General features: G+C 36.0%; 1 protein-coding gene across 2 annotated transcripts in view; it reads right to left on the reverse strand.

Moving 5' to 3' along the window:
- The window catches only part of LOC115218245 (inositol hexakisphosphate kinase 1), a 122052-nt gene that overhangs the window by 40902 nt on the left and 56386 nt on the right, over positions 1-24764 (reverse strand). The window contains exon 1 of one of the 2 annotated variants that reach the window (XM_029787981.2): positions 4844-5377. The exons of the other annotated variant lie outside the window; for it this stretch is intronic. The gene's annotated coding sequence lies outside the window, so the exon portion shown is untranslated. Of the gene's footprint in view, positions 1-4843; positions 5378-24764 lie in introns of those variants that run through there. 2 annotated transcript variants of the gene reach the window in all.

Raw genomic sequence — 24764 nt, forward strand, 5'->3', positions numbered from 1 at the left:
CCCCCCTCTTTTAAATGCAAATCAACATTATTCAAGGTCATGAGCTCCAGTTTAGAAAATCGATGAGAGAGCTAGAAAAATCAGTTAACCTATCTTACGTAACAATGAATAGTAGTAATAATAACCATGGATAAAAATAGTAACTCTTTCTCCTATAGGCACAAGTGCTGATATTTTGGAGGAGGAAGCTAATCGATTACATCGGTCCCAATGCTCAACTGGTACTTAAGGATGAAAGACAAATTGACCCCCCAGTGGGATAATAATAACAATAATAATCCTTTCTACTAAAGGCACAAGGCATGAAATATCGGGGAGGAGACTAGTCGATTACATCGATCCAGCACTTGACTGGTACTTATTTCATCAACCCCGAAAGGATGAAAAAGCAAAGTCGACCTCGGATGAATATGAACTCAAAGCGTAGCAGCAGACGAAATGCCGGTTTCTTTGCTTACTACCCACAAGGGGCTAAATACAGAGGGGGACAAACAATGACAGACATAGGTATTAAGTCGATTATATCGACCCCCAGTGCGTAACTGGTACGTACTTATTTAATCGACCCCGAAAGGATGAAAGGCAAAGTCGACCTCGGATGAATTTGAACTCAAAACGTAGCGGCAGACGAAATACCTGTTTCTTTACTTACTACCCACAAGGGGCTAAATACAGAGGGGGACAAACAATGACAGACAAACGGATTAAGTCGATTATATCGACTCCCCAGTGCGTAACTGGTACGTACTTATTTCATCGACCCCGAAAGGAAGAAAGGCAAAGTCGACCTCGGAAGAATTTGAACTCAAAACGTAGCTAGCAGCAGACGAAATACCGTTAAAGCAATAATTCGGCCGGTATGCTAACGATTCTGCCAACTTGCCGCCTAATATAATAACAAGATCAGAAATATTGAGGTGGAGACTACCGACCTCAGTACTTCACCCCCACCACCATACACATTATTTTCAATCTGACAAGTTTACTGAATTTTTTTATCCCTAAAATTGGGTCCATTTCATTATTATTATTTTTTTTTTACTTGTTGGGTCTGAAGGAAGGACACTACCCTATATAGCCTTCGTAATCCCTTCTATACAAGGAAAACTATTTAACATTACCCTATAGCCTTCGTAATCCCTTCTATACAAGGAAAACTATTCAACATTTTGCCGAGCCTCAACCAGATAAAAATCAAAATCGACCTCGACGGGATTTAAACTGTCTGTCTAGTCACGGCATTTATTTCATCGTTCTACCGATTCTGCTACAATGAATTAATCGGTTCAGTTCTTAAGACACAAGGTCACAGAATTCTAGGGTAGATTAAATCTACTCCCACAACATAATCTCAGAGAAAATAAGTTGTGAGGTCCAACCTCAGGGTTTGAAATTAAAAACACAGACAGACGTAATTAAAACAAATAAACAAATGGCATGCAAGTCGTTGCTCTGCCTATTCAAACCTTTCACCATCCACCACCATGATGATAATAATATCGATGGTGATAATGATTTTGCCTCAAGGGCAACAAAGTAAAACTTATATTACAACTGAAACGAATTCAAAATAAAAATGAAAGGAGAACCGACCATAAACGATTGTTTGTATATAAATAAATTTTTATATAAAATTCATATTATCATTATTATTATTAGTTCTGATTTAGATACAAGGCCGGTAGTTTTGATTTTGAGAGATGAGGGTTAGTCGACACGCGCTTCCCCACACACACATGTACTTTTATTTATTTTATCGACCCTCGAAAGATCGATGGGGGCAGCTGACCACGTAAAGATAGTAATCGAAAGAATTAAGAAAAAAGAAAAAAAGGTTGAACAATGGAGTTGCTGTCGTGAAGTTCATACCTTTCTCAATTGGTGGTACCAATCATGAACAGGTATGGGAATGATTTATACGAAGATCGAAACCAAGACTGGCGAATAGTAGTATTTTGGGGGTAGTGGATCGCCGAAATCATTTTATCAATCACCTACGTAACATGGGCCTAATCGATCAGGGGCCGGCCCACCCAACGTGCGCATTATTATCACCGTACATCAGCCCTTAGCGAGGACACCCATGACCAAAGAGGTTCGAGCCATGACCAACCAACCAATGCTTTATTCAAACAATGTATATCTAAGTGCATTAATTCCAATGTGTCCTACCCTTTCTTATATAGACGATAGTGTGTGGTTTGAATGAGATTTATAGCTTCTCTTTCTAGCCCCTTAGTGTAACCGCATCGAAGTTCGATTGTAGAGTCTCATATAAGACGTTATTGTTGTTGTTTCAGCTGCCATCGTTAATGCTATCGCAAAATGTATGAACATCACAACTCACATTTCTCAAGAACAAACTTATTTAAATATGAAACAGCTGCAACGTAAAGCAGCCATTGTTATTATTTTATCTATTATTGACATCAACAGTAAATCCGAGTTCAGTTCAACAACATAGTAACGTTTACCTAATATGCATATACCTATATATATACATATATATATATATATACACACATACATATACGTGCATATATATATATATATATATATATAGAGAGAGAGAGAGAGAGAGAGAGATAATTGTATAGGGTACAATTATACTTATACCCGATATATATGTATTTTATATCTCTCTATATGTATTTTACCTAAAAGGCGTTTTTTTTTTTTATATGCTGGCCACTGATAAAATTCATTAGTTTTAATGATTTTATCTTTAAATTACGTGCACATATACATATATATGTATATGCATATATATGTATATGCATATATATATGTATATGCATATACATATATATGTATATACACATATATATGTATATACACATATATATATGTATATACATATATATATATATATGTATATATATATGCACATATCTATTTATATACATATATATATGCATATGCATATATGTATATGCATATACATATATATGTATATGCATATACATATATATGTATATGCATATACATATCTATTTATATACATATAAAATATATATCATAAAAGAAGCGCACTCTAAAGAATAGAGCAGTCTATATATATATATACACACATATATATTTATATACACACACACGCATATATATAGGGAGAAGTCATACAAAAACAAAAGGCGAAGACAGGTGGTGTAGACAAAAAACAGATGTATTAGTTTAACGTTCGGGAAGTGAAAAAGTCTTTAATGTTTCGAGCCTACGCTCTTCCACAGAAAGGAACACAGAAAGAAACAAGAAGAGAAAATAAAGAATGTGTAGTGGCTAGCGATCTATCATGGCATATATATATATATATATATATATATATATATATAATATATATATATATATAAAGGACAAAATTTAAATATATACAATAAATAAACTGAAGTACTGAAAGATAAGTTGAAATAAGAAACCGAAAAAAAAAACGACAGAAAAAGAGAAATGGTGCCCCGCGGAAGTGATTTTCCATTGAGTAAATCCCCCCAAAATAAAGAACTAAAACCAAGAAAATCTCCAATTAATCATTATACACTTTCTAAATGGTTCACAAATCCATTTTGTTTTATGTGAACAATTCATGTTGACAAATGAAAATGAAGACGGCATATATATATGTGTGTGTTATTTGTTTCAAAATTGGTTTATGTACTTTAAATGTTTGTAGTAAGATCACTTATGAATCACCACCACCACAACACAAGCAAGGGAGAAGAATCGTAATATAAATGCAATGACGTTTGTCGATGATGACGAAAACAACCTTCTGTCTACATAGTTTTGTATGTATACACGATCAGGTCTATTTTTGTGCAAACGATTGCCATTAGTGTTTTGTTTTTTCCATTAGTTTTTATATTCATAAATAGGTCGACATTATGGGCATGTACCACCTATGAATGACTAGAAATGAGTCTCCAAGTCGATTCCGATCGAGCAGACATTACAATCAAACATATATTTTATTTTTTCTATTGTTTTAAGCCCCAGTGTATCCAGAAGTACATTACTTAATGTGTCATTTTACTTTACTTTTAAAACGATGAGTGTGTGGCTTATAAAATACTTGACTGCTATTTCTAGCATATAGATTTACCACCTAAATGAGGCTCCATTCTCTGGCTTCCAGGTCAAACCCGATAGTGTACAACTAGGATCAAAGGGGTTCCTGTCCTGACCGATGTTCCCATATGTTTTCAAACAATGCATCAGAACTACATTCCAAATTGTCTTTCTGAAAGGGTAAGAATGCTATTTAAGGACTATTTCATTACTATTTCTAGCAGACTGTGTGAACACGAAGAGGTTCAGGTGTATGTAGTTGTCTAATCTTTACAGATGGACTTACCTTCCTCCTATGGCAGCACCTCGTCGTCAAAAATAGAACAGAATAGAATAGAAAGTCTACTCTTAGTGAACGATTTATTTAGTAAATTTCTCCCAATATCTGACTTTTTACAAACGACATTGCCAGAAATCAATAATGCAAGAGATCGAGAGAAAAGAAGAGGGAGGAGATAGAGACAGACAGATAGAGAGTGAAGAGAAATGGATAGACATATAGACATACAAGAGATAAATAGACAAACAAATAAATAGGTACAGAGAGAGAGAGAGAAAGAGCTAAATAGACAGATAGAGAGAGAGAGAGAGAGGCAGACATAGACATGCAGATAGATAGATAGATAGAGAGATAGATAGAGAGATAGAGAGAGAGAGAGAGGACAGACAGATAGATAGAGAGAGAGAGAGGCAGACATAGACATGCAGATAGATAGATATATAGAGAGAGAGGGGAAAGATAGATAGATAGATAGATAGATAGATAGATAGATAGATCATTTACCTGAATGTGAGTGCTTTGGTGCTTATGTAGGTGAGTACGCGTGAGTGTGTGTGTGTATATATATATGTATATACACTATTACACTACACACGAATGATCAATATACCAATATCGTATGGGTAGAAAAAGATCCGTTTGGAATAAAAAATATGTCCTTGAATGTTCAAAATTTGTGATTTCTTTGTATAATGAAGGATGAAGGAAAATAAACAGTCCGAGGAATTTTGACAAACGTTTGCTGCTGTAAGCCAGCAAATGAATTTATATATTTATATAAATATAAAATATGAAATCTACTACATATGCATTAATGAGGGTTGATCGTTAATTAAACAGTGAAGACCAATGTAATATGATTGTAAAATATCCAGTGAATTTAAAGCTTGACACTCCTTTTTTTTTTTTTGGTTTTATTATGGATTTCTGTATCTAAGGTTTTTTAGTTTATTAAAGAAAACGGCTGCTAGCCACCATTTGTAGTAGTAGACATAACGGCAACTTTAATGAATATGAGAGAAAACCAGTGGAAGAGCGCAGCATATAAAGAAGCAATGCACAATGGGAGGTGTGGTCCGAGGTTAGATAACAGAGTAGTGGGAGTGAGTACGACACAGCAGGGGAGTAAAGAGTGAAAAGGAAGGGGAGAGAGTGGAAAGCGAGAAAGAAAGGAAGCAAAATAAGAGGAGGAATATATATGTGTATCTGTGTATATATAAATAGTGAGAGAGAGAGATAGAAAGAAAGAGTGAGAGAGAGAAAGAGAGTGCTGGGGGGAGAATAGTGGCTTACAAAGCATATATTGTGTAATAGGAGTAATACGGGAGAGGGAGGTGAGTGTATCCGCAACGAAGGGAAGGTGAAAGAAAAAGGAGTGGCTGTGAGAGTATAGTAAACAAGTGAGAGAGCTGTAGAGAAGGGAGTAAAGATCAATAGGATGTGTGCGTGTGTGTGTGTAGAAATGCGCCTATCTCTCACCGTTTGACAAACCGTTGTTGCTTTGTTCATGTCTGTAACTTAGGCGATGGAATATATATATATATATATATATATATATATATAATAATAAATATTAGGGAATATATCCAAATTTACAGGGAAAAAAAATCAGATTTAGGATTAAATCCAATTTTATAGTAAAATATTATAAAATATTATTTGAGACTAAATTTTATGTATTGATTAAGTCTTTCCTTGTTTGTTTTGCAAAATAGTGGTTTTGTCTCAAATAATATTTTATATATATATATATATATATATATATATATATATATATATAACAGACTTTAAAAATAAGCACTGGGTCGAATTTGAAGGTGGTGCCCCCAGCATGGCCGCAGACCCATGACTGAAACCAACCAGAGTAACATGTATGTATGTATGCATGCATGTGTGTGTGTGTGTAGGTAGGTAGAGTGAGAGAGAGAGATAGGTAGGTGCGAGGTCGAGATTAGTATTAATGGGTCGAGAGAATGAAAAATGAAATATTTAAAAGGCGAAAAGGAAGCCGTGCCGTCTTAGGGCAGGGGCACACTGGGCAATTACCTGAGGGCCTCATGACCCAGGGGCCCGGTTCTAATCTCTATATATACTACGGCTTGCTGTCAATAAATATTACAGGCCCCAGTGCATTGATTAGCCTGGTGGCCTATAATGTTTCTGGGGCAACATCTGGGGCGGCGGAGTACAAGACATGATATAAGTCAGTTAGGGACCAGGAATTAGATGAAAAGGGTCAAGTTCAATAGTTAGTAAATAACACCATAATTTAAATAATCATTTCTTTTATTTGTCATTGGGGCGACTTATTATAATCCTTTCTACTAAAGGCACAGGCCTGGAATTTGGGGAGAGGGGACTAGTCGATTACATTGACCCCAGTGTTTCACTGGTACTTAATCGACTCCGAAAGAAAAGATAGACATAATGCCTCTAAGCATTTTGCCCGGTGTGCTAACGATTCAGCCAACTCACTGCCATAATAATAATAATAATAATAATAATAATAATAATAACAATAATATGGGAATGATAGCAAAAGGGGCTGATTGCTACCTAACTCAAATACCAGGAAACCCAAAAATGGCAGAAATTCAAAAGATAGTGCTCATGGGAACTGCTCATATCCTACGCAAAATACTTTCTATGTAATCTCAAGGTTTAAAACAAACATTTTTTTTTTTTTTTTTACTTTTTAAACATCCACTAGTACAACACAAAAAACAACCAAATATAGGGCACACTAGGCATAACAACAACGTGAACTTCCAACCTGTTGTCTCTTGAGGTCTCTGGGTGAGACTTGGAGCCAACTTGTACTAATATAAAGCAAAAGTCAAACATATAATAATAACAACAACAACAACAACAACAATCCTTTCTACTATAGGCACAAGGCCTGAAATTTTAGGGTAGGGGGAAAGTCGATCACATCGACCGCACTATTTGACTGGTACTTAATTTATCGATCCCGAAAGGATGAAAGGCAAAGTCGACCTCGGCGGAATTTGAACTCAGAACGTGCAGGCGGACGAAATGCCGCTAAGCATTTTGCCTGGCGTGCTTAACGATTCTGCCAGCTCGCCGCCAAAATGTTATAGTTAAAAGTTACAAAATAATATTGATTTCAAATTTTGGCACGAGGCCAGCAATTTCGGGATGAGAGGGTAAATCGATTACATCGATCCCAGTACTCAAGTGGTCTTTATTTTATCAACCCCCGAAGAAGATAAAAGGCAAAGTCGACCTTGGCGGAATTTGAACCCAGAAATAATAATAATATTAATGATAATGGTTTCAAATTTTGTCACAAGGGCAGCAATTTTGGGGAAGGAATTGAGTCGATTACATCGACCCCAGTGTTCAACTGGTACTTATTTTATCGACCCCGAAAGGATAAAAGCAGTGGCGGACTGCCCAGGTTGCCACCTTGCCGATGGCAAGTAGGCCCCTACGCCATTTGAATCCATATATGGGAGCCCATGTTAGTATCTAAGGGGCCCATCCCCTCAAGTTTCAGAATTTTTTATTCACTCCTGGAAGAATGCATTAATTTTTTTCAGTCTGGCTTTGTTTGTAGACAGTTGAAAAGGATACTTTTAACAAAAACAAAAACAAAATAAAAATGATTGCATTGTGGTTTCGGGTGGGCCCTCTTAGTCTCCTGGCAACCAATATTTTTAGACCCAGTCCGCCACTGGATAAAAGGCAAAGTCGACCTCGGTGGAATTTGCACTCAGAACGTAACGACTAAGCATTTCATCCAGAGTGCTAACAATTCTGCCAGCTCACTACCTTAAATAATAATAAAGCGACAAGTCGCAATAAATAAAAAGGGCTTAAATGATAATTACTGGCTAAAATTTGAAAATGTATATTTGTTGAGTTCCGACGAGATTCGATAATTATCAGCTCTTAGTTGAAAAACACCTTAACGGTTTACATACAAACAGGTATAAAGAAATTACATAAGGTGAGTAAAGTAAGCTGATTATCGAGTGGAAATTTCCTTTGAATATTCGCTTCACGCCAAGTTTTAAGTTAGAAATAGATGAAGGTGTATGAAAATAAATTAAAAATAGAAACAGGGGAAATGTTATAGAAATAAATGAAAACTATAAAGGGTTTTAGGAAAACAGTGATAGTACAAGTACACAATCCTTTATCTGGAAACCTTGGGAACAGTAGTGTTCTGACTTTCGAATTTTTCCGGATATCAGAACAAAAGCCAGTTGCCCCAGATTGTAAACTAGACATCAAATCAGACGTTCTGCTATAGTAACAAAAGCACATGTATACGTACTCACAATCAGTGTGGGAAATAATTACTTGTAGAGTAATATACTGGTGAATGAAACAGTGAGATAATTAAGATTACAAATAGCAAAATACATATAGTGGGATAATTTAAAACCAAAATACATGATCCACACGTACAGGTATACACATTACCATACTATTGCTGCAGAGAGACGCATAGGTATTCGCACTAATTTGAATAAAGAACGACTATAAATGATATTACTGTTTATTCATACGCTAGAGCCATAAATCAGTTCAAACTATGCTAAATATGTAGCTGCAGTTAGGTTGTAGAACAGGGTCCGTCAGTGTCACCAATGTTGTCATCAGCTTGCAGGCAAACCTCTGATGGTGGACTTAGGACGGGATTCTCAAGTGATGAAGCAGCATTACGAGAGACGGCATTTTAAAAAAACTTCTTCAAGTGTCATCTGTCTCATTAGCATAGGTCTCTGTCTAAGCAATATATCTTTAATTGAATTAAACTCCCATAATCTGTTGTGCTCAGTGATAAATGCACGTTGCGCAAGGCCAGCTCAGCTATTAATTGATCACATATTTTCACCATATCGTCTACAGGAATTTTTTCACCTGTGTCCTCTGGAACATCATCACTACTGTCTTCATTCTTATCCGTAGTTAACACCATTTCAGCAATTTCCCCATCACTCAAGGAATGCAGAACAGGTACATCATTGTCAATGCTTAGCATTTCTTCGATGTCCGCTTCTTCTAGATCACTAACACTTCCGCACGATAAACTTTTAGCCTAAGTTACGAGTTTTGATATCATCTTCTCATTAGTGACACGAAATCCCCCAAACTAGTTATATATATATATAGGGTCGATTTCATCAAACATCGTTATTGACAAAATTATGTGCCAGGTATTTGTTACTGTTGATTTATCAACTTCATTCCAAGCATTCGCAACTGAGTAGATGGCATCCTAAACAGTGAACTCTTTCAGATAGTCATGCATTCTTGCTCCTTTGTTGAATGCATCAAGCACACAGCTCGTAAAATTATGTTTATAGCTGTTCTTCATGAAGCGTAAAATTCCTTGGTCACAAGGCTGTAAAACAGATGTTACATTGGAAGGCAAGTAAATACCGAAAACATTACTTTTCACAAGAACTTCGACAGGGAGATGTGCCCAGCAGTTGTCCAGGAACAATAGAATTTTACAGTGTTCTTCCAGTCCAGCTTGCCAGCAATGAGCATATACCGCTGGTACAAAGTGATTATTGAACCAGTCAGAAAATATTTCTCAGGTTACACATGCTTTTTTTGTTTGCGTACTTAATGCACAGGTAAATTAACTACGCTTTTCAGACGTCTCGGACGTTGGCTTTTTCCAGTGATTGCTAACTTCACCTTGTGTGTACCTACAGCATTAACGCATCCAAGAATAGTTAACCTTTCGTTAGCATCCTTAAAACCTGCTAGTGCTGTCTCATCTGCCAGTACGAAGCTGTTTCATCAGCATAGTAAATTTGTTCAGGAGAAAGGTTTCCATCAGATGCGATCTTGGCAAATTCGTGTATGTAATTTTCAGCAGCTTCATAATCAGCAGAAACTTTTTCACCACAGATTTTCAAATATTTTACACTATGACGCTTCTTAAATATTTGCGGCCAACCTTCTGAATAATGATACTCTCCTTCAATGTTCAATTTTTATGATACATTCTAGCTTGTTTCATGAACAATAAACCATTCAGTGGCATGTGTTCCCTTTTTCGTTGTCGAATTCATTCTATCATCACAAAGTTAAGATCTTCATTTTTTGCCCTATGAAGTGTTTACATATTTTTTTTTTACTTTGTGATCATCACACTCACTATATAACTACAGTAATTCGTCTTTGTTTCCTTAAGTCATACACATTGCTAGTTCTAACACTATATTCTTCAGCGAACCGTCGTACAGACACATCACGATCAAGTTTCTGAAGTAACTTTACTTTCTGCATTATTAATAATGATAAATGCTTTCTTTTCTTTTTCTCACTGTCATCCATCGGGGTATCTGCAGTTCTTTTACCATTTTCAGGGTAAATCATATACAAAGTCAAAAGAAACAACACGAAGACAGCAAACAGCAAGTGGACGTCTTTTCTCTACGAGTGCTGAGCCGCAACTGACGCTCGGTGGTAAGTGGCGGCCGACCTTGCCCAAGCATTACCATGTCATGCCTGAGTGAAACGGGTCACGGTGGTCAACAGTGGAGGCGCAATGGCCCAGTGGTTAGGGCAGTGAACTCGCGGTCGGAGGATCGCGGTTTCGATTCCCAGACCGGGCGTTGTGTGCGTTTATTGAGCGAAAACACCTAAAGCTCCACAAGACTCCGGCAGTGAGTGGTGGCGACCCCTGTTGTACTCTTTCGCCCCAACTTTCAATCTTTCTGTTAAAAAAAAAAAAAAAAAAGGCAGTGAGCTGGCGGAAACGTTAGCACGCCGGGCGAAATGCGTAGCCGTATTTCGTCTGCCGCTACGTTCTGAGTTCAAATTCTGCCGAGGTCGACTTTGCCTTTCATCCTTTCGGGGTCGATTAAGTAAGTACCAGTTACGCACTGGGGTCGATATAATCGACTTAATCCGTTTGTCTGTCCTTGTTTGTCCCCTCTATGTTTAGCCCCTTATGGGTAGTAAAGAAATAGGTGGTCAACTGTTTGCGCACCAAACGACCCCTGTTATGACGCGCTCCACCCTCCACACAAAAGTTCGGTTTTGGTGGGGCTTTCTGGACTTTAGATTTCCGGATAAAGGATTGTGTACCTGTAATTAAGTAAGACCCTAAAAAACTTATTGGTTGTCCTGAAATTTGTAGAAAAAACTCAGCCCCACTCTGTCACGGTTGATTGATTTCATGAGGGTGAGAGTCTAGAAACAAAATCCCAACTGCCAAATGACATATCCTTTTGGATATATATATCATCATCATCATCATCATTTAGCGTCCGTTTTCCATGCTAGCATGGGTTGGACGGTTTAACTGGGGTCTGTGAAGCCGGAAGGCTTCATCAGGCCCAGTCAGATTTGGCAGTGTTTCTACGGCTGGATGCCCTTCCTAACGCCAACCACTCCGCGAGTGTAGTGGGTGGTTATATATATAACCAGCTAAAACGTCTGAGGTCAGCTGACAAAAACAAGCGTGTTTTGAGAGAGTTAAAGTAAAATGGAAAAGGAAATAGCATGGGAGTAGTTAACCGGAAAGGAAACGGATCAAAATAGTTCCGCTATTGATAGAATGAGTGCAAAGAACCAGGCGAGAGATGGATATGGTAATGGAAACGAGAGAGAAAAGGAGAGAGAGAGAGGAACAAGTATATCAACAGAGTAGATGTATTTAAGAAGAAAGATACACGTGTCTAGGTAACCACGTGCACTTCTGAAAGGAAAAATGAGGAGGGTGAGCAATATGAAGAGTGTCTGCTGCAAGTCTCACAGCAGTGCTACTACTACAGAACTAGTTGTACTTCTATGTTGCCATGTTGTAAAACAACATTTAGCAATTATTTCTATATTTACTTATTTATTTATTTTAACAGTTAAATACGTCCGTTCACCGTCCGCTACCTCATGTTTTGAGGGGTGGGATTTTTTTTTTTTTTTTTTTTCGTTTGTTTTCTCTTTTTGTCAAATTTTAATTCCCAGCTATGTACGGAATCTAAATCTTACCACAATATTCAGCAGAAATACTGTCATCAGTTCCAGTAATAGTTGTAACAGCAGCAATGTGTATCTGCACTAACTAACTAACTACTACTGCTACTACTACAACTAGTCTTTCAACAACATCAGCATAGCAGAATTTCTAAGAATCAATGATTACATTCCAGACTTTAGCAAGGCAATTATCATATTTGTATAACTAAACTAAAAACTAGGTTAATCTTCAAAGGAGGTTTAGAATACAAAACTGTGTACAGCTGGTGCACTCGAAACGTGCTAGCAACTCCACACACATCAGATATGTTCAACAGATACCACCAGACCATTTTGCATATCGATGACTTTCATAACAGTCATAGCTTTGAATGATTGAGCTCACCCAGAAAATGTATATATATATATATATATCTTTATATATAAAAGTGAAGTTGTGTGCCTGTCTCCTACGATTTAGATTCCTAACTACTCCCACATTTTGCGGTGCAGTTTAACCAAACGCGGGTATCTTATAGTCGTGATTCATATCAAGCCCTTCTGGGTTTTAGCGTGCGTCTACGATGAGTCTACGATCATTTTTTCCCATTTTTAATGCATTTTTTGCTATTATATAAGGAAAGTAACTCTCTAAAAATGCTTATATAGTTATTTCCCTTACAAACCCGAGCAACGCCGGGCGATACTGCTAGTATATATATATATATATATATATGTATTTCACAGTCACTGATATACTGCAGTTATTTAAAACAAGCTTACCATAGGTTAATGAGCAAATACCATCAAAATGAACCCAAGTTTTGTAAAAGGACATTTGTTAAATTATTTATGGTATATTTTGGTAAGAAATTAAGAAAATATTGAACCAAGTCACAGAAATATTCAGAAAATGCTTGAAAAAAATGTAGATTAATGATAAACTTCTGTATTGCGGGCAATGATAAAGAAATAAAGATATGATTATTTTTAATATTAGACACAATGCCACAAACTGAGATGAAAGGGTACGTCTCTACCACTGACCCCAGTACTTAATTTTATTGCCCCTGAAATGACAAGAGGTAAAGATGATCTTGGCTGGATTTGAACTCAGGACATAATGAGCAGAAAGAAATACCTTAAAGCATTTTGCCTGATTATTTAATGAGTCTGCCAATCTACTACTTTGGTTATAAATATATGAAAAAAGAGATGACAGTCCTTTGTCATCTCCTAGGGTCAGCTGACAACACTTTATCCCATATTTTCCTAAGTTTCCTTCTTTGACAGTTTCTACTTATTTGGAGCACTCAATACATCTTTATACAACTGGCCATTTCCAGTATCAGCCACCATAGTATTCCCTCTTTTACATTACATCTGATTTCTCTTAGAGCCATTTTCGCCCTCAACCCACAAGGACTCTGTTATTCATGCACATTCTCATCACACAGCTAGTAGATCATGTTCACTTCATTTCTTTCTAGCCTTGTGAGTGTATATGGTAGATGGAAACTGAGTAGAAGCCTATCAGTGAATATATATATATATATATATATATAGTAGTTGTATATTGTCAACTTAATGTGACAGTCCCATGAAGGCAATCATACTACTGCTATTTAGCCCTAGGAATCAGCAACGCTTCCTGTTGGCCTTGACACATTTCCTGTGTCCTTATGTTTGCAAGGGGGAGATAAGCACCTCCACCCAGCTAAGCCTGCATCTAGAGACTAGTTTCTGAGTCTTTGCTCATCCTCAGTCTGGAGTAGCATGGCCCGCTAGTTGGAGATGCCCATCTAGCCTTTGCAAACATATAAGAATTCTAGTGAAATACATTCACTGATTACAAAAATAGAAATAATACCTTTCTAAATATCTCAGAGAGATTTATGCAGTAGTATGATTCCCTTCATGGGACTACCACATTAAGTTGACAATATACAACTACTTTATCGTACCACTACTGCATAAATCTCTCTGAGATATTTAGAAATGTATTATTTATATATATATAATTAAGGGTTAAGCAACAAGTTGCTTCACCACATACCGACTCCACATATATATGTGAAGTAATATCTGTAGTATAAAGGAATGAGCTGTCTTTGGCTGCTATTTCTAAATTTTCGGCATGTGGTGAAGCAACTTGTTGCTTAACCGTTAATTATATTCATATATAAAAAAAAAATTTTTGTAAAAGTTCCTACTACTTGGTAAAATTTATTAATTATTAAATTAATAATTCTTTACCCTTATAGTTATATAATATATATATATATATATATATATATAACTTAGTGTAGAACTCAATATGCATATGCTTCAGAACGAAGCATTAGTTGATTACAGACTGGTAATAAGAAAATAAGATGACAAAGGAATAAACAATTATCTTATGAACTTCATTAGCTTACAGCTGTTTCTGCTATAATTTGTTTCCCAAATAAACTGCACTTAATATTTGAGGCTCCAATAAAACTGTAAGGCATTACTCAAGCACTCAACTATAAGTCAACTAAATTTTATAAGCTAATGAAGTTCCTAATATCTTATGAATCATTCCTTTGTCACCTTATATATATATATATATATATATATATGTATGTATGTATGTATGTATATGTATATATATATGATGTACCCCCATATATATGTTGGGTAGGTGGTGTTAGGAAGAGCATCCAGCCATAAAAACCTTGTCAATACAGACACAGAAGTCTGGTGCAGTCTTCTGCCTGGCCAGCTCCTGTCAAACCATCCAACCCATGATGATGATGTACCCCCATGCGTCATTGGTAACCCACTCCTTTATCACTACATCAACCCCTCAACCATATCCAATCTCTACAGTTGCCACCTACTCTTCCCTACCTCCTTTACTTATCCCTTAACACTTGTTTTTCACTCATTACATTCACCTCCCCATCCATTCCTCATCTGACACTCTCCAATACACTAATGCAGCCTCTACCCCATCCACACACCTGGTTCTTTTTGCCCTTGCTCCCACTCATTTTGTACCTGGAGGTTCCACCCAAACAACTCATTACCACTACTTTTGTTTCTTTCCAGCTCCATTCTCATCACTTTTGCCATTTCTTGTATAATGTGAGTAACCATGCAGCTCCTCTACAGCAAGAAACCTGTTCTGCTCTGGCTTTTTCTGTCCTATTTTGGCTCCTCATTTTCTAGCACAGAGATGCTTCTCTCAGGGTTCGTTTACACACCTGTGGATTAGTGGACCAGCAGAAAAGATTGATAGAATTAGAATAAATATTGGGGTGGATTTGTTTGACTAACCCTACAAGGTGGTGCTCCAGTGTGGCCGTAGTTCAATAACCAAAACAAGTAAAACAGTATTCAAAGCCAACATCTCATTGCCATGCAATATCACTCTTTGTACACAAATATCACACAATCATTCCAGAACATTGAAATGGCATGAGTACATAGAAAACTTCCTAGAGAATGTTACTATAACACAAATACAATTATCTCCAGAGACATTTTAAAAGCTTTTAAATAATAAAACATTGGTGAGACATTAAAGTTGTCTGAAAATGTTTTAGCACTTTCATGGAGGGTTGGGAGAATAAAGAGGCAGAGAGCTAAAAATAGATGCAAAATCTGCAGAACTTTTAACCTATGCTAGCATGGAAAAATGAAAAAAAACAATTAGTATTTAACAAATTCCTGCTGACTATAGTTTGACCAAATAAAAGCGAAGCTACTGGTTTACAAACTGTGAAGATGAAAGATATTTATAGTTCAACAAAGTAAAGAGAGGTTTGATTGATCTGTTTGTAATGTTTTGTTTCTGCAACAGAAATTGGTTTCTATGGCAATAATCACTGAAATTATAAGAATTATCAATCATTTTTGTATCACTTCAAAATACCATATTTGATGACATGTAAGATGCATTTGTCTCAAAAAGTAACCCCAGGTCCTATATGAGAAATTGAGCCTTCCATTAACATTGATACACAAAAAAACTTTTATTTCCTAACTATGCACTACTGAAATTTAGATGCGTCTAATATGCCCACACATCTTTTATGCCATTAAATATGGCACTTAACTCTTTTGTGACTAATTTTAACGAGAAGGCTGCCCATATGTTTTAATTCATTTATAATCTAATCAGGATTTTGGAAGAATTTTAAAAAAACACCTCAAATTTTATATTTTAGTTGGTGTTGAGCAACTAAATCTCATAATATCATCCCTGATATTAGATGACTTTAATCTAGGTTTTAATTTTAATTAGGTTTTTGAATTTCAGAATAATCACAGCCAGTCCTTACTTTTCCTTATACAGTGATTGATTGCAGAATGTGCATTGATCCATTAATAATCACAATCAGGAAGTTTATAGATCCTTCAAAAGTACAGAAAATGAACAACAAAAGAAATAAAAATAAAAAAAATTGAGGGCAGAAAAATGTTCTGAAATTCTGTTTGTTAAGCAGGATGCCCTTCCTAACACCAACCACTCCGTGAGTGTAGTGGGTGCTTTTTACGTGACACCGGCACAGGTGCCAGACGGGCACAGGTGCCAGACGGGCACAGGTGCCAGACGGGCACAGGTGCCAGACGGGCACAGGTGCCAGACGGGCACAAGTGCCAGACGGGCACAGGTGCCAGACGGGCACAGGTGCCAGACGGGCACAGGTGCCAGACAGGCACAGGTGCCAGACGGGCACAGGTGCCAGACGGGCACAGGTGCCAGACGGGCACAGTTAATAATAAGTTTTGATTTTTGCATAAGTATAATCATTCAAAATTGGTTAAAGAAAGTGACATTATCCATAGAAATTATAAGAACTTCCTTCATGTTCTTCCCAAAGAATAAAACCTGAACACTTTATGTCAAAATGATAAAAATTTTACTTTTACTTCCAACATTAAATGTCTCTATTGTTTTAGAACAGGTACACCTTACTATGTGTCAGATGTAGTTGAAAGAGTTGGCAAAAGGAAGAGCACTTGACCATAAAACATCAACCTAACAGAAAAATTTATATAAAAAATTGAACAACCCATGCTAACATGGAGAAGTAGAGGGTGCGAGCTGGCAGAATTGTTAGCATGCCGGGTGAAATGCTTAGCTTTATTTCGTCTGCTGCTACGTTCTGAGTTCAAATTCCGCCGAGGTCGACTTTGCCTTTCATCCTTTCGGGATCGATAAATTAAGTACCAGTTACGCACTGGGGTCGATATAATCGACTTAATCCGTTTGTCTGTCCTTGTTTGTCCTCTCTGTGTTTAGCCCCTTGTGGGTAGTAAAGAAATAGGAGAAGTAGAGTATGAAACAATGATGGAGAATTCCAGCATTGTCTAAATACCGGAGAGGGATTATTGTTATGAGATTATATAATTTTACAAACTTTTAATCTCATCTATAGATGTCATGGAGAAAAAGTACCCAGTACCCTCTGTAAGGGGGTTTGGCATTAAGAAGGGCATTCAGCAATAGAAATCATACCTAAGCAGACATTGGAGCATAGAACAGTCTTCCAACTCATCAAAGCTTATCAAATTGTTCAAATTATTTGACCCATGCCAGCATGGAAGATGGATGTTTAAAAGATAACAATGATGATGATGATGATGACTTACAAGTTTTATGTCAGTTGATATACTGTGTTGATATACTGAGGGGTACTTTATCACTACTGATGATACAACATTCTTTACTGAATCTCCCTTGGCCATTTTCACAAATGGAATCATGTGAGGTCCCTAAATCTTATATCATGTTCCAAAATGGTGATGAAAGAGACACAGAAAAAAAATTCTTATCAAAATCCTTCAAAGATGTCTAACCCTGTTTATTAACAGGGATAGACAACATCAACAACAATAACACCAAAAATATTTCCAAAGTCATATCAGTTTTTAACCATATGTATTATAGTTTTAACTATCTTAACGGCTGTGAGATGATGAGACACTAAACCAATCAAAGTATTATTAATGAATACACACACACACTCATGCACACGCAAAAGGAAAGTTAATAATTTGAACAATATTAAATAATATTCTTAATAATTAATGATAGAAATTTAGACCTATAATCAATAAATAAAATGTATCATAATTAATAGTTCATTCAATAAGTGGAATAAATTTTATGCCACGAGGAAGAAAATTTGTATTACTATTTGCTGACACGGAGCATCACTAGTTGCTAGTTTTCTCGGATTCTAGTGCTTGATTTTACATTCACATGCTACTCATACTGTCTGTTGTAACCTACCTTGAAATCATACCCAAAAATAGATTTCTCTCTTCTTCTCTCCCAATATAGCTGCTACATTTCCAGACAGTTCCCAGTTGTATTTCTTTCACTTAACTTTAGGGAAGCTAGAATACTTTTCATGATAGATGTACAACTATAAACAAGGTACGAAACTAACTGCTACAGGATTTTTGTAGTAATACTCATTAAATTTAATCATTCAAACATGGAAGAAAGGCAAGATGTTAATTAAACAATTATAAAGAAGCGGTTTTAAATTAAATTTTTAAAAACTGAATATCTTATTATGCTCCTATGCTATAAAAACAACTTCATAAACTAACATAGACAAAATATTTGCAAATTCTTTCTCTCTGTGTGGTAAGAGTCAAAAATATACCAACCAAGATATTTTCCTATACTTTAATGTTAGGTGTGTCCATACTTGTACTTGGCAAAAAATACACAGTGCAATCTGTGTTAGACTTGTAGGATGGCTGACATTGAAAATAATCAGTACAGTGTAAGAAAATATCTAAGACTACAGAATTAGAGTCAGCGACATCTGAAGTAAACAACACCATTATTGCCAGCAAGTTGCCAGAGGAATATGAAGAATATCAGACTACAACATGCATAATGCGAGATGGATACCAATAATCTGTAGATAGCAAATTTGCAGAGACAGAGCATAATGTTTCAAGGTATTTTATTCCAGTTTCTTATAGCCTGAGTTCAGTTCTTGCTGAGGTCAACTTTGCCTTTTTTCCTTCTGTGGTTGATAAATAAGAGTTAAAGTCCCAGGCAGTGGAAAAGCAGAATCATCAGAGAATGTCAGACACTGCAGTATTTGTTCTGACTCTTTGCATTTCGAGTTCAAATCCCACTATGGACTCTTTGCAATTCAAGTTCAAATCCCACCATGGTAGATTCAATTTCTCATCAGTTCTAATGCCATTATCACCTGGTCCCTGAGTTCTGTGGAAACATGTTTGGCCACAGGGAAATATTACCTTGCTTGGAAACAGGTGAGGAATGGCAATAGGAAGGACATCTGGCTATAGAAAATCTGTTTCAATGAATTCCACCTTCCTATGCATGTAAGTAGGGAAAAATTTGACATCAAATTGAAACAATGATTATTTACACACACACACACACACATACATCTGCATACACATATGCAGAAACAGAGAATTGTTAGATGATTAAAGATTGCACCAATCAAAGCATTATTAATCAAAACAGAAAAAAAAAACTGACATAAATAATTTGAACAATTTTAGTTGTTATTTAATCAATGACAGAAATCTATACCTATAATTAAATTACCCATGAACAATAAATTTAAATCTATAATCAATCAATTACTTATTTAAAATGTATCACAATTCATTATTATTGTTCAAGACAAGAACAACCAAACAACGGTATCACTATTCACTGTAGCTTGTTGTACCAATGTGGTTACTTGATCTACTAGAGACTGCAGCGAAATCCCTCTCATATCTCACCTTACCATCTTTAAAAAAGGAATAATATATTAGGTAATCTAATTTTCCAATGTGCTATACTGGAAAAAACATAAACAGACAGATGCTCACAGCTGGAATGCCTTTGTACTTGATGAGGGTTTAAGTAAGGCTAATAACAACAAACCACAAAAAGTTGAATGGATATTCAGTAGTATAGTCACTGAGCACAATAGGGGGCTGGTGAGAGGAGTGCACTGATTAAAAGAGGAAGGCTGGCAGACTATGTAAGACTCCCATTGAAGTCAAGTGGCCAAAAACAAAAGTACTTGGCCAACCCAAAACATGATATTACTAGCTTGTTGTTATTGGCAGAATACTGGACAAAATAGTTCACAGTACTTAGTTATATCCATTTGTGATCTGAGATCAAGTTCCACTAAGGTTGACATTGTCTTTCGGGCTTCTAATGCTGATAAAAATTAATATCAGTTGATATAATCCATCACACTCCTCATCTACAATGTGTATTCCAGTGACTCTGCTAGAATCATCATTATAATATTCTTCTGTTTTGAGTGGCTGCAATTAAGAAGTGTTTTGCCAAACCATGCCAGGAATCCCTTTTCCCCATTAACTTTGGTAAGTCCTCAATTTCATATTGTGAGTGTCTCTGTCAATAATATCAGTGTACTTGTGTGGTCTTTGTCATAAATTAAGGTGTGGAAAACTTTAGAATATAACTTCCAATATTCAGCACAATACCAATAGCCACCAAAGGTCTTTCCTGTTTTGAGCCACAATAGAGATGGGTAGAACATGTCTATAAATCCATAAATCTCTTCTTTGGCCTTGGGCTCACACCATGAGATGTTTTGAACTCTCATGAAAGAATACTTAATCAGTTAATATAATCTTTTAATCATTTATTTCAATCATTAGACTGTGGCCATGCTGGGATCCTAACTTGAGGAAGCTTAGTCGAATAAATTGACCCCAGGACTTATTTTTTTAGCCTAGTACTCTCCTATCAGTATCTTTTGCTAAACCACCAAGTCATGGGGACATAAACACACCAACACCAGTTAACAATCAATGTAGTTAACAATCATGCTTTGATGATTTTAAGCATGAAAAACTGTTTTCAAAAGTCATGGGTTCTTCACCTATTTTTGATTTTATAAGTGTGGTCATGGATGGAAGAAATGATGGACACACACACACTCACTCTCTCCTCCATCACCACTTGACAACCAGTGTTGGTATGTTTATGTTCCCATAACTTAGTAGTTTGGCAAAAGAAACCAATAGAATAAGTACCAGGCTTCAAAAATAATTACTGAGGTTGATTCATTCAACTAAAAATTCAAGACGATGCCCCACCATGGCCACAGTCTGATGACTGAAATGGGTAAAAGATAGAGCTTTCAAAGCTGAAATGTCTTTGATCATAGTTCCATTTGGCCCAGGGGCTGCTCTGGTGGTAAACAGCAACAACAAAACTAGAAACTCAAATATATTGGCACATATTCAAATTCATGTAAGAAACACCATTATCAGTAAGGAAGTAACATCAAACAAGGACCGCAACATCAAAATTAAATAAAATAATAATTTTCAAAGAAAAATATTATCTAATCCTTTTGATGCTGTTATTGATTCTATAATACAAATTTTCAGTTTTGAATTAATCTAACATAAAACCTTTCCATCAAAATTTCGTGTTAATTTATATTCTAAACACTAACATCATAATAACAAAATTATTTTAGTAAATTTTTCAGATCAATTTAAAAATTAATTGAAACAAAGATAGTATATTTTAACAGAAATATGGTAACAAAAGGATTAAATACATTTATCAAAATATAACAGCGAGCAAGTTGGTGAAATACTAGATTGTAACATGGTATGATGATTGTAATTTTAAAAGTAAAGGAAGGAGTAATGTGAAATAATATGGAGAAAAAAAAAACTAACATAAAAGACAAAAGCAATAATGGCACTAATAGAATTTTCTATGCACATATTGAGAAAAATTCCATTTATAAATAAAGAATGAATATCTATAGGAGTGAAACAGTTTCAGTCTTAGCTATGGCTTCCATAAAAAGGAACAGCAAAAATGACAACATAATAATAATAATAATAATGATAATAATAATAATAATAATAAATGCCCTGATGCAGTACCAGGCAGTGGCTCTCATGGCTTCTGATCTTAACTGATTGGAAGTGTTATCATGTACATTGTTTTGTCTTGGTATAAAAGAAGGGCTACAGCAAATATTCTGCTCAATACCACAGATTTGCTTGTCAGTTGTTTGACCTTAACCAGTTGAGCATGTCCCTTAGTGGATGACGATATGTGCATCTCTGATCACGAGCAGAAGTAGTGGGGGAGCATCATAGCCATGTGTTGAGAAGGATTCTTTGGGGTTTGAATAATTCACCTCTGGAAACATGGGTGTTTCGTTCAACATCCTTAAACAACCCTTATTCAGGGACCTTTTGAGCGGGATGGGTTACTCGATCTGAAGAAAATTCTAACTGTGCTCCACCTGCAAGGTCATGTGCTGTTTATCTTGATATGAGATCACCATGTCGCGCACATATGGTTGTGATGCATGTGCCTGGTGTACCCTTATCAGACGGGTAGTCATGATGGGTATAATGGGCTTCGTATATTTTACCCCAGTGTCACTTCGATGGCATGCTCTGCTCGCTCACTCAATAATAATAATAATAATAATAATAATAATAATAACAATGATAAATGCCCTGATGCAGTACCAGACAGTGGTTCTCATGGCTTCTGATGTTAAATAATTGGAAGTGTTATCATGTACATTGTTTTGTCTTGGTATAAAAGATGGGCTACAGCAAATATTCTGCTCAATACCACAGATTTGCTTGTCAATTGCTTGACCTTAACCAGTTGAGCATGTCCCTTAGTGCCTGACGATATGTGCATCTCTGATCGTGAGCAGAAATAGTGGGGGAGCATCATAGCCATGTGTTGAGAGGGATTCTTTGGGGTTTGAATAATTCACCTCTGGAAACATGGGCATTTCGCTCAACATCCTTAAACAACCCTTATTCAGGGATGGGTTACTCAACCAGAAGAAAATTCTAACTGGGCCCCACCTGCAAGGTCATGTGCTGTTTATCTTGATATGAGATCACCATGTTGCAACATATGGTTGTGATGCATGTGCCTAGTGTACCCTTATCAGACGGGTAGTCATGATGGGTATACTGGGCTTCATATATTTTACCCCAGTGTCACTTTGATGGCATGCACTTACTCTCTCACTCAATAATAATAATAATAATACTTTCATGGTTTAGCAGTAATTTTAAAGGAAGGAGGCAAGTTGATTACATTGACCATGAAAGGAATGAAAGGCAAAAACCAACATCAGCAGAATTTGAACTCAGAACATAAAGATCTGGAAGAAATGCTGATAAGCATTTTGTTTGGCTTGCTAACAACTAAGCCAACTTGCTGCCTTAATAATAATAACAATTTTCTTGTGACTAGGCACGTGAGTAATATATGTTGAGTGGGAGGGGAGATGTGTAACCAATTTCAACTATCTCTGGTACATGCTAGAGATTTATTTTATCAATCCTAGACAAAGTAAATGCCAAGTGAAATTCGGTGAGGTTTTCAACTCAAAATATTGTGATTCAGTGACTGCTTTTTATAAGCATCTGACCTTTTGCTCTTTCATCCTTCCCCCTACTCTCCCATCTTATAATAACATAAATAATGGACAATTATGATTCCTTCCTGGATGGAACATTAGACATTTGTGTACAGCGCTGGCATAGCTATAGGTACAGGCATTGCTGTATGATAAAGCAGTTCACTTCCTAAACATGTGGTTTTGGGTTCAGTCCCACTACACAGCAATGTAAACAAGTGTCTTCTTTGGCAGCCATAAGCCAACCAAAGCCTTATGAGTAGATTTGGTAGACAGAAACTAAAAGAAACCAACCATATCTACCTAATTTGGTTTTTATTTTCTTTTTCAACCCTTTGGTTACAATATTTCTGTTGAAATACACTGCTTTTATTTCTTTGAATTTTTAAAATAATGAAGAATTTAGTAAAATAACTTTGCCATCATTAAGCTTGTTTGGAGCATAAATTGATATGAAATTTTAATGGAAGGTTTTAAATTTAGATCACTTTAGAACAGATCATAGAAACAAGGACAGTTTCAGGCAGGTTGATACCAGAAGGATTAACCACACTTATCATTATATCCTTTAATAACAAATCTTATAATCCAACCCCTGTAAACTTTCCAAACAATAAAAAAAAAACAAAAGATGTAAACTTATTAAATTGCCATATGTTAACCCTTTCATTACCAACCCGGCTGAAACCGGTTGTGGCTCTGTAGTACAAATGTCTTGTTTTCATAAGTTTTGAATTAAAATCTTCCACCAAACCTTAGTCACAATTTATGTTCCTAACACTAGCTGAATGATAACTAAGTTATTTTACTAAATTCTTTGTTATATTTTAAATTAATTGAAAGAAACACAGAAAATCTCAAAATAAATACAGTAACGAAAGGGTTAAGGACCTGTGTCAATCTGCTAATTTAACTGCTGCAGTCCACAAACTATTGGTATGCTACGGCAACGACATCAGCAATAATATCATCCACAACTTGTGTTATTAACCTTATCTGCTAAACTATATTTTACTAAATTCTTTGTTATATTTTAAATT

This window comes from Octopus sinensis, linkage group LG13 (genome assembly GCF_006345805.1).
Source record: "Octopus sinensis linkage group LG13, ASM634580v1, whole genome shotgun sequence".
NCBI lineage: Eukaryota > Metazoa > Mollusca > Cephalopoda > Octopoda > Octopodidae > Octopus > Octopus sinensis.